This window comes from Ceratotherium simum, chromosome 33 (assembly GCF_057802395.1).
Source record: "Ceratotherium simum simum isolate JZ-2026a chromosome 33, ASM5780239v1, whole genome shotgun sequence".
NCBI lineage: Eukaryota > Metazoa > Chordata > Mammalia > Perissodactyla > Rhinocerotidae > Ceratotherium > Ceratotherium simum.
In genome coordinates, this window is record NC_141932.1 from 9,120,899 (window position 1) to 9,133,164 (window position 12,266).

General features: G+C 37.7%; 1 pseudogene; it reads right to left on the reverse strand.

The window, feature by feature from the left end:
* Window positions 1-7,263: 7,263 nt before the first annotated feature.
* On the reverse strand, window positions 7,264-8,286 carry LOC101393925 (vomeronasal type-1 receptor 4-like; annotated as a pseudogene).
* Window positions 8,287-12,266: the final 3,980 nt, after the last annotated feature.

The window sequence follows — 12,266 nt, forward strand, 5'->3', positions numbered from 1 at the left end:
AAATCCCTAAACTTGCTGATACAACTGGATTCCCTTGGCCTAAGCTATTGCCTTTGGTCATTCTGACTGTTTGCAATACTCCCTTTGGGAAATATAAGTTTACCACACATGAGGTAGTCACTGGAAGACCAATGTCCATCAGTACATAACTTTCTGCTGATCTCTTGTTATCCCATGCCTGTATGGCCAGCTACTTTAAGTCTTTAATTTCTTATGCTAAAGCCTATCGCCAGCAGGTTACAGAGGGCTCCCTGAATCCCAGTTCAAAGATTCCTGTTGGACATAGCCTGGAGCCTGGTGACTGGGTATTTTGGACACATCATCAGAGGAAGACAGCCCTCAAACCCCATTGGAAGGGACCTTACTAAGTGCTCCTGACCACTGACACTGCTGCAAAATTAGAAGGCATTAAGCCTGGAGTACACATCTCACAGCTAAAGAAAGCTCCACCTGATATCTGTTCCTGTACAGATGCTGGAGACCTCTGAATCAAATTGACAATGAAAGAAGTAGCTGACATTGAGGTAGACTACTTCTGCCAAGACACTAGATCAAGACTTCATACTTTGACTAGATATGAAATGTTTTCTTTTCTTTCTTTCTTTTACTCTGGCATTGCCCTGGAAAGATAACACACTCATCTGTACCTCCCACGTCACTGCTAAGGAGCATAATTTTTCTGATGCTGGATTTGTCATCAAAGATTCTGTCCCCTCAATATATCTGTGATGGGGAGAGCCCCACTCTTCACTGTGACCAATTTCTCTTCTATCCCCAATGTCACTGAAGACACAGTTGACCTTCCCTTAGAAGTCGCTTACTGAGTTCAAATTTTATGACCAGAACATCCAGTGCCTTGTTGTTACCTTTCTCCAATTATAACTATACTTGTCCATTAGACACAATTACCTATGTAAGTCCTAGTACATTCGTGCCCCCACATTCCCATGATTATCTAGGTCAGATCTGCCCCAACTACTAAGATATCTCACCAGCAGCACCCATCTTTACAAAGTATTTAGAATTACTCTTTATTTTAGGCTAGGAGATATTCTTCCCACATGCACTGAAAAATTAACTGACCCCTGGCTTGAATGGGAAAATGCACCAATCCCTGCAAATGGATTCAATAACAGTACCACTTTAATGGGAATGGTTTGTGCTCCAAGAGAGTTTGTCTTTGTCTGTGGTGTTTATCATTCTCCTTGGGCCTGTGAATGCCTAGATTGCTTGCACATAGTTGGGCAATGCCTCTTAGATATCTAACTCTGCCCCTAACTTTCCACTAACTAACTAATACATGTCATAGTTTGACTCTCCTGTATCTATATCATCAAGTTAGAGGGGCCCTACCAGGAGGCATTCATGACCCAGGATCTGTTTCCTTTGGCAAAGCCATACTTCCCTGGTTAGGAGTAAATGTGTATTAGAATAAAATCAGAAACTTCTCCTTAACTCTTGAGAATATTGAAGAATCTGCTGCTCAGACAATAGCTGCCCAAAAAAGATCCTTAGATCTTTGTCAAAGTGTTTCTTAATAATAGGATAGCCCTTAATTATCTTTTATCTGATAAAGGACGTTTCTGTGCTGTGCCCAACACCACCAACTGCACTTCTGGGGAAGATGGAACTCAGTTACATAAGATAACTGAGCAATATACTTGCTCAGAGGTGACTCTGTCAGTGGGATCTTTCTTTGACTTATTTGATTTTGACTGGTTTGGGTTTTGGAGACAGTGGTTCCAACATCTACTCTAAATGTTGGAAATTATCCTGCTTATAATAATCATGATAATCTCCCCGGTGCATTGTATTTTCTTAAAAATTTTAAATATATATTTGTAGGCATTAACTGCCAAGCATATGACCTCCCTAAGACTGTAACATCAGAAAAGGAACAAAAAGAATGACTGACTTAAAGATCGTGAGCCTGAAGCCATGATCTGTGAATATTACAAGGATCAAAAAAAATGCCATAACCTACAGATTCCATTCAAAGGATTAACAAAAGCTGTGAGTAGTAGTTGAGAGTGTTCCTAATACCTTACATTTTGATCACATCTCTCAGTTAAACTAAGATTCTGATCAAAAAGGAGGAATTGTTAAAAAAGATACAGCAGGCCCAAAATGAAGTCACTTGTGCTAAGCCCCAAGTCACCAAAACAAGACTTAATATCTAACCTAATTGCAGTTTCAACCTCCCTTGGAATATAAACTTTGACCAGTCAAACTGGAATTACCTGGTCAACACTAGTGAGCTAACCTCCCCAATAGACCCCTACCATTCCCCTTAAAAGTATGACTTTGCCCAAAACAGTGCATTCTTTTCAAATAATTCCCTTTTATCCCACCTCTCTCTGCCTTTAAAAACTTTCATTTTCTGTAGCCTTTTGGAGTGCCTTTCTACTTGCTAGATGGGATGCTTCCAGAATCATGAATCATTGAATAAAGCCAATTTGATCATTAAATTTACTTAGTTGAATTTTTGTTATTTAACAAGCTGAAGAGTCACAAGGTTTCTAAGAGTCAAGCTTCAGGTTTGAAGATAGTTCCCTAGAAAGCTAATTAGTGCTATAAAAAGAGAATACCCATCAGTTGTGTCAGGGTGGCCCAAGTTAATACACCAAGGGTGGCTTCCAGATAGAGGCTGCTTGCTCTTGCCAGAGACTCTAAATGACAAAATCATCACTCACTGAAACTCATGCCATCTCCCATACGCCAGGAATCCAGTAAAGCCTGGCCCTCCTTTTAGATGATGAAGCACCAAAGAGACAACAGATTTTCCTTCACTGCTAGAAGGGTTGAGGATTGTAAATCTGCCCATAGACTCCCAACAAACTTCCATTGGAAAATGGGACTCTGAATTTGGTCAGCCCTTCTCAGCCACCCCTACTATCAGAGAGATGATAACATGTCCTAAGGTGGGCTGCTGGGATTGAGGCCTCTAACTTGCCAACAAAGAGAATATCGTTTCCATAATGAAAACTTGGCACATCAGAGGTCAACGGCACTTGATCTTAATTCTTACCCGCCCTCTGGGGGCAAGCGAAAGGGTAGTTTGAATAACACTTGTATACCAGCACCTCACTCTGATTGTGATAATCCCCTCTGGTACTTATAGGATGGGGAAGCACAAGCATGTAACACAACCGTTCCTAATATATTCTCACATAGAAACAATGACAGATGTTGAATTCTCCAAAGGGTCCTGCTCACGTCTGTTTGTGTCCCCTCAAAATTCATATATTGAAACCTAATCCCCAAGGCCATGGTGCTAGGAGGTGGAGCCTTTGGGAGGTGATTAGATCATGAGGGTGAAGCCCTCATCAGTGGGATTGGTGCCCTTTAAAAAGAGGCCTGAGAAGGCTCCCTAGTCCCATTCCACCTTGTGAAGATACAACAAGAAGTCTGCAACACAGAAGGGGGCCCTCACCCGGCCCTGCTGGCACCCTGATCTCAGACTTCCAACCTCCAGAACTGGCAGATATAAATTGTTGTTTATAAGCCATGTAGTCTGTGGAATTTTGTAATAAATGCCCAAACAGACTGAGTTAGGCCCCAACTACCTCATCAAGTTAGCTTCGCCCCTAATTATGTCAATGCACAAAGGCTATTGGCTGCACAGCTCAGTCACTATCCTACCCTCAATGCCAAGACTGTGAAGAAACATAAAGAGCATGTTTTACTACTTTTGCCTACCAACAAATTAGCCTGCCAGTTTCATGGATGCTGGCACAAGACATGAGACTTTTGGAAATGAAACAAAAGACATTGTTATTCATGGCACAATAAGCCACAAGAGCTTCATGTTCACATCTGTTACCATTGCTCCCACATGCCCCAAGAGGGCTATGCAAAGAAGTCCCAGTGGATGCCCCAAACAGAGGAGGTTTGCATCATAGCTGGAAAACAGTAAGCTTAGCAAACCTGAATATTTTAACGTGGGTTATAAATACACCTGCCCAACCTTTGCCTCAGAGGAAAGCATTATGTTTATTATATTGGTCAGTTAATTAATCCGCCCTTGCCCCCAACATGAACAATATTGCCATTTTCCAAGGCTATTATACAAAAATCCTTGAAAGGTAGAACAGAAGCTGATACAAGATGTGAAAAAAAAATGAGAGGCCCATGGAGAACTGTCTCCTAAAAGGGTACACCTTTCCCTTTGAAATTTCGGGAGAATTGATTAAGTGAAAAGATTCATTGAAGATTTTCGATACCAAGACTGACCTTGGTTGTGTGGTCTGTGGGGTGGTTTAAGGCTGAATGAGGCAGGAAGAGACATAGAGTTACCAAGAGTCTTCACAGGAAAGATAGATCCAGGAAAGAAGTGACATTAACCTAGATGAGCAATGAGAGGTGAGAGCAAATGAAAAGAAAGAATAATATCACATATTCAGAATTAATTGAAATTTGTTTGCTTATCATAAAAAAATATAATTTGCTGTCCACACATACAACAAATCAATTCTCGATGGATTGTTGATCCAAATTTTAAAGCTTTATAAAGTTTCTAAAATAAAACAAACGAGAACATCTCTGCAGTCTTAGAATAGGAAAATATTTCTTAGGTGGAATAATTCGTATTACGTATAAAGAAGGAAATATCAAGTTATATTATAATTAGACTTTCTTTTTATCAAAAGACATACACACAGACACACATAGAGAAATGCAGAGACAGAGTGCATGAGAAAAAGAGAACCAAGGAAAGAAACATGTCTGGTTTATATATAAAACTACTGCTTATTGATTTAATAAGAAAAAGGCAACACCATAGAAAAAAATGGACGAAATAAACTAAGACATATTTCCAAAAGAGGTTGCCCAATGTCTGATAAATATGTAAAAATATGCTCATCTTCCATAATAATCAAGGAACTGCAACTAAAATCACTACTTGGTACCATCACACACCAACCAGAAGTCTAAAATAAAAATGAAAAAAAAAAGTCTTGACGAGTATATTGACAAACCAAGAATCTCCTACAAAGATGGTGGGTGTGGAAATGGGTACAAATGTTTCCCAAACCTCTTTAGCATTATCTCCTAAAGCTAAAGAGAGGTAAACCTGTCACCCACCAGTTCCACTGTTACACATGTAGCCAACAGAAATTGGTATATGTGTTATCAAAACATGTCCTAAATGTACATATCAGCATTATTCCTAACAGTTCCAAACTGAAAACCACCCACAATGCCTATTAACAGTGGAGTGATTAAATTAACTTTTTATATTCACACAACAGAAACCTTTACAGCAATGCAAATGAATTATAAGTAACAACATGCAGCATTAAATTCAGAAACAACATATAAAATTAACAAAAGCCAAACACAGAAAAGTTAATGCTCTATTATTTTTTCATATAAAATGCAAAAAAGGCTAATATGACCTGTGCTGTTAGATGTCAGAAGAAGTGGCTTCCCTGAGGAGCAGGGACTGGGAGGGAGCACAAGGGGCTTTTGGGGGTATGAAAAAATTCTCTTGATTGATCTAGGTACTGAGTACAGAAATGTGTTCACTTTGTGAACTTTCATTGAACTATGCACTTATGACCTGTGCATGTCTTTAAATATTTAAAATACATATCACCAATCAGAAATGTGGGATATGGCAAATAGATTAGTGTTGTAACATCCTTATATTGGGGTTTCATAGTATTAAATACAATGGCACTGTAATTAGCTTTTCAATGTATGCTGAAATTTCTAGGTAAAAACTAACAAATAATTTAAGTATACAACTTTCAAGAAAATGGGTCAATTATAATGTAGAATTATAACACAGACATACTTAAAAATTAATACCAAAGAAGTTAACATAGATAAAATAAACCCTATTGATACCTAAATGTATCAATTATTATATCAAACTTAAATAGACCAATTACTTGTTTTAAAATCAAACATTTTTTACTATATTCACTTTTTTGCTTTTTAAAAGATATGCCCAAATAATAGAACTAAAGTAGGATAGTGAAAAACTCATTCTATGGAATTTTAACAATTACACAACTAGCATGGCAATGTATACATCAGATAACACGCACTTTAAGATTTGTCAATATTGCAGTTAGTACTATTTTAAATTTTTCTTAATATATAAATTTCCCATATATTGATTGATAACAAATATAGTTGACTTTATATGGATATGTACGTATACATACATATACACAGATCACAAACAGACACACACACACATATATATATACACATTGTACATATGTGTGTAGTCTATATATATGCATTTTTTTCCTTCTATTTGTTTTGTGATCTAATTTGTGCTAAATGTTTAAGTGTCTTATTGAGCTAAAAATATGGGTTTCTTTTTGTGGTACAAAGATCTATCTCTCTATCTATCCATTAGGTCAAAATAACACTTTTGTTTTTTAAGTGACTGAATTCTCAGTACTTTGCATCAGCTACAGCATGTAAATACAGAGAAAACTATATTAAAATCTCTCCTAAAATTAAGAAAATTCCCACTTTTCTTCTTGAAAATCAAGGAGCCACAAACTCTACATTATCAGAATGGATTCATGTCTTTCCTTTTCAAATGGCTCTCCCTATAGTGCTCCAAATTTAGTGGAAGTCTTCACCATAAATTAATTTCATCTCTTTAGACACACGAGTGTGCACTAAAATCAGCTAAAATGTAATTTTATGCTTTCCTTTGCCCCTTGCACATCAATCTGGCCATTTCTACATGAAAATGTTTAAACATGCTCGATCTCCTTCATAAAATCATACTTCAAATAAATGACTACCTCTGCTCTAAGCATGCAACATACAAATCTCTAAAAATCTTTACTCACTGACTGAATTTCTGCTTCATCACTACTGTCTTCAGTTTCAGTAATGACCTGCCACATGCTGTTCCCTTTTCATGTTCCTTTTATTAAATTCCATGACTAGTTCATTTTTGGGAAATTTACTGTGATAGATTTAAGTTACATACTCAGAGACTTCTCCATAACATCTATATTGTTTCAGGACCTGGAGTCTATTATTGCATAAATTCTGAACTCCTCCACTGCAAAGATTAGTAGAACTTCAATCACATAAGTAGTGACTTAAAAATTATATAACATTTCATTACCATTACCATTACCAATAATGGTTTACTGTGTTTAATTTGAAGAAGATGCTCAGTATGTCCTGTTTACAGTCTCTGGTCAGCCACTCATAACTGTACTTAAGGCTCTAAGGAGGATGAGTGAGTTACCAAATGAACATTGTGCAAATGCATACAAATTACATATTTCTCATAGGAGTAGGAGATTTTATATTTCTGATCCAGGGAAAGCAGAGCCTGGATACACTGGGCTCACAGCTCATGAGCAGAAATGGACTGAGACTTGGGAAACACAAAGTGATTACTGAAATGGTGTTGAAGAGGAACCAGTCAGGATTGTTAAAAAGAGCCAGATCTGATGAAAAATGGAGGGAAGGGTGTTAAAAAAGACAAAGGTGCTCACCAGGAGAAGGATGGTTTTGGTAGCTCTGGACTCAAGGGAGGATCTGGAGGAGATGTTGTTCCTATTAAGATGTTGGTCCCCCTGCTTGTGCCTGTGCAGGATGAAAACCATGGAGCCACTGGCTAAGAGCATAAGCCCTAAACAGAGAATATCAGGGAATGATAGCAATGCTGCATATAGTGAGTCTCCAGTTTTCTCATGATGAACAGCAAAACAATATCCAAAACTTTTTCTGTTTGTGATGTTTTTGTGGCTCCCATTGCTAGTCAGAAACAGGGTAAATGACATTTGTCAGCATTTGCAGGATCCAGCACAGGAAAATTCAAGGGACAATGCACTTGAGAGCTTTCACTTTAAGCTCTGCCCACCTGGAGTTCCTGGGGCTGATGGTGATGGCCTGGAAGACACTCAAGGGGCAGGTGGTGCCAATGGACATGACCTTGTTCACTCCTTGAACATAGGGAACAAATCTGCATCCAAAATCATTATGGACGTGATACCACCCAAAAGATGTTGATGTATAGTGGATTCCACTAGAGAACAAAACTAGTAAGTTGGCTAAATGCAGGTTCTTGACAATCAAATCTGTGGACCTTGTCCTACACCCACTGAAATAAAGGAAGAGATAATGGTAAAGAAGAGAGAAATTCCTCAGGATTCCAAATGTAGTCTATAATAAGAAGAGCATTGCTACTGCCAAATCCCTGACAGCAATCCTGTCAGTTCTCAAAGATTTATACTTGTCTTCTGAGCTGGAGGATCCAGCAGGGGAATAGGAGGTATGGGCCACACGTACCATGTCAACTAAAATCCAATATTCTCCCCTTACCAACAATTCCTACTTTGAAATAATTACTTAATGTTTTTCTGTCTTTTAAAGGCTTCCGAGAGTTGAAGAGTAATTATCAAAGAACACTTGCAGTTTATAAATCAGTGCTATAAAGGCCACACATGATAACTTTTTTATCCCTCACAAATTCATGAGGCAGGCACTGTTACATCCCTTATGAAGACGAGGACAACACAGGCACAGAGAGGTTAAGTGTCTCCTTTAAATTCACTCACTGGTTATTGGCAGAGTGTGGATCTGAACCTGGCTGGGCTGGTAATAAAGATAGTGCATTTAATCCATAATATATTAAAATACTAGTTAGCTGTGTTCTTCATATAAACCAGATCTAAATTTAGTTTTGGTTTTGCAGCTTGACATTTCAATTTAGATTGGTGGTATTTTATTTTAAAACTTCAGTAATGAAGAGTTTCCGGTTTTTATGAAGACTTATTCCACAGGCAAATATAACCTTTGAATAAGACTTTGGAGATTTTAATGAAATGTAGATGTCCCGGTGGCAGTATAAAACTGCAGGATTCTGCCCCATGAGAAGTTGTTTGTAATGAATGCAAGAATGCCTTGGCATTAGGATGGCAACAGAAAGACTCATTTGCTTTTATCCCAGGAACAAAAGTACAATGGCCTGAGTCAGGGGAACTATGAGACAGGAGACACTGATGCCTAAAGAACAGTGTATTAGTGAAAACAATTATTACTAATTTCAGATCACATACATGTCTATTTATTAATACCTGAGTTAAATAAAATTATTAACACTAAGGCAAGATTTGTGAAATATATAAAATACAAAACACATATGCAGCATGCAATGTTAAGTCAAAAACCTTGTGTATTGTATAAATGACATACTTTTTTTGGATTGGTATTATAATATTTAAAAGCAGCAGAAATACCACAAGATACATTTGAGCCTAAAAATATTGCCATAACTTAAAAAGTTATAATTTTCTTAAATGCTGCTTCCCTAACTTTAAGTGGGAGAAGTCTCTTCATAATCAATAGAGACACAATTATTAAATCTCTCAAGCACTTCATACCCCCAGAGTTAGAGAAGACATTTCTCCTCCAGCAACTGCTATTAGACAATTTGTTTCTGCAGAGGATCAGATGATTCCTGTAGGTTCATCCCACTCTTTATTACTAGCATGGAGGTATTATGAGTGCATCTCGAGAAATCAGAAAATTATATCTATGATTCTTGTAAAGTAGAATAAACAGCAGGTTGACTCCAGAACAACAGTCCTTAAGCACATTAAAAGTCTGATTTCATTATTACTCGGATTAACCACAACAATCAGTGTCAGTGGGGATTATATCACATAACATTAGGAGACATCAGGAACTGGTGGAAGGTCTAGGACCCCATCTCTCTTTACTATCTCAGCTCATGCCTCAGGATTTATTCCACCTCCCTATGTGTCTTTGGCACTGATCCAGGTTCATACACAGAAGCTTCCCTATGTCCAATATATTCATTTGCCTGGACTCCTGATACAACTCCTTTTCTTACAGTTTCCATCTTTCAGATGAACATAGAGAAAACCCATTGACTTTTCCTGCTGCCTTGATAGTGGGCTCAGCATGAAGGCTAAAGTAGTCAGCAGGCATGCAAGAGGGGTAGCTAGAACCTGAGATATGAGTTTGTGATTCTGTGACCTCACCTCCTCTCAGAACCGCGGTTATCATTTCACCTGCCGCAGCATTGGCAGTAACAGGTTTGGGAGCTGAGAATACTTTTGAAAACTTTTTTCCCAGTTGCTAATTACCAAAAACAACTACAAGTTTGTAGGTAGCATCTCTTAAAAGACTATTGGAGTGTTTGTGAGAGACTCTTACTTTTCCATGATCTCTGGAGGCTGACAGTGGCTCACATGGAGGAGAGCAGGAAATACTTAGATCTGACACGTGAGGGACTGGTGGCAAGTACTTGTGTCTCACTGGATGTTCTACTTCACCCAGAAGTTCTACCCAAAAGTGAGTTCTTTCCTAGTTTCATGCAATGGAGCTGCGCCATCAGTTAAGTTATAAGCAAAGAAATGGAATGAATCAAAAGATCTGAGAAAGGTTTAAAAACAGATACAAGTAACAAGAAGAACATGATGCCAATAACTACACTAGATATCATTGCACTCATTTGCACAACTCAATATCAATTAATATGTAAACTGTTAGGAAACTTTATCAAAACTGACCCTCACTAGTGATAGGAAGCAGAAGCAGATAATATCCATAAAATAAAGAGAGGATTCCAAAACAGTCCTTCACAAAGAAAGCACCAGGATCAGACGGTTTATCTGGGAGATTCCACCATATTTGTAACTAGCAGATAAGCCAATGCTACTTACTTAATTCAAGATCATTTAGTGGTTAACACAGTCCCCTACACTTATTTTTTGCTGAATTTTCAGTAAAGAGCAATGGCAGCTTTTGTAATTAATTAAGAGATATAAATTCCAAGTTGAATTTAATTCTTTAGTTTTTCCTCATTCATGATACAATCACCCCCAATTTTCAGTTCACTAGGAGCCATAATAGTGGTGGATAACCCATGTTATGAACACACCAACTAATTTACACACAGATGCAAACTCATGGTGCATGCACCCATACACTCTTGTATATATGCATATACAGTCATGCATTCACACTTTCAGTTGCACCCTCACAAATATTTATACAATCTCATGCAAACAAATTCATGCAAACTCACACTCACAGTCATGAACACTAATAATGACAATACATTCACAAAAACTTACAGTTGCAGTCTTTCATAAAATCTCACTCACACAGTCACCAGGCATGTATGAATCTCAATAACATGCTCTTACGCAGAAGAATAGTTGTGCCATAGACTTCTGGACATCTTTCAGACTTCTGAAAAGGAGAGGCTCTTTCTTTTCCATGATCCCTGGAAGCAAACAGAATCTCACATGCAGGAGGGAAGAAAATGCTCAAGTCTGACACATAAGGAACAGCAGTGAGGTTGTGTGTCTCACTGCAATCGTTGTTTCCATAGAAGTTTTTCTACCCAAAATCTAGTTCTTTCCAATTTTCATTCCACTGAGCCGAACCATCACTTACATGATTAGTAGGGAAATGGAATGACAAAATACTTGGTAAGGATTTTCAAAGAGATAGAAGGAAAGAAAAGAACATGATGCCAATAATTTATATTAGAAACAATTGAACTCATTTGCACAAATCAATAAATTAATTTGGATTCATTTGCACAATTCAATGCCATTAATAGCAAATTTTGTAGAAAAATATAATTTACGGTTATTGACCTCCATTAGTGATAGAAGGTAGAAGCAGAACAACATTCATAGAAAAAAAGTCAGAAGGTTCTCAAAGAGTCCCTCACAAAGGAAAGCACCAAGATCAGATGGTTGAACAGGCAGATTCTATCATTCACATAACTATCATACAAGCCAATGCTACTTACTTAACTCAAGAGCATCAGATGGTTGCCACATGCTCTCCATTTCCTTTTTGTTGAATTTTCAGTAACAAGCACTTGTTGCTTTGATAATTAAGAAATATAAATTAGGAACCGAAATGCATTGTTTGGTTTTTCCTACAAAAAAATCCACAACACGATCCAGTTCCAGTCTCCAATCACCCCCAAGTCAGGAGGTTGAGCCATAATGGTAGGTGATCCAGACTACACACTCATAAGAATTCATTTACACACTTAAACACAGATGCAAATATACATGTGCATGCACACTCACACCCAAATAGTCACAAACACATACTTATGCACATACACACTCACATACCCACAAACTTTAGTTGCACATTCACAAACATGCTCGCACACTTACCACATACAAACTCATGCTCATTCATAAGCAGTCATGACACACACACACTCACACAGTTACACATACTTTCATAAAATCAGCTTATGCAGTTACCAT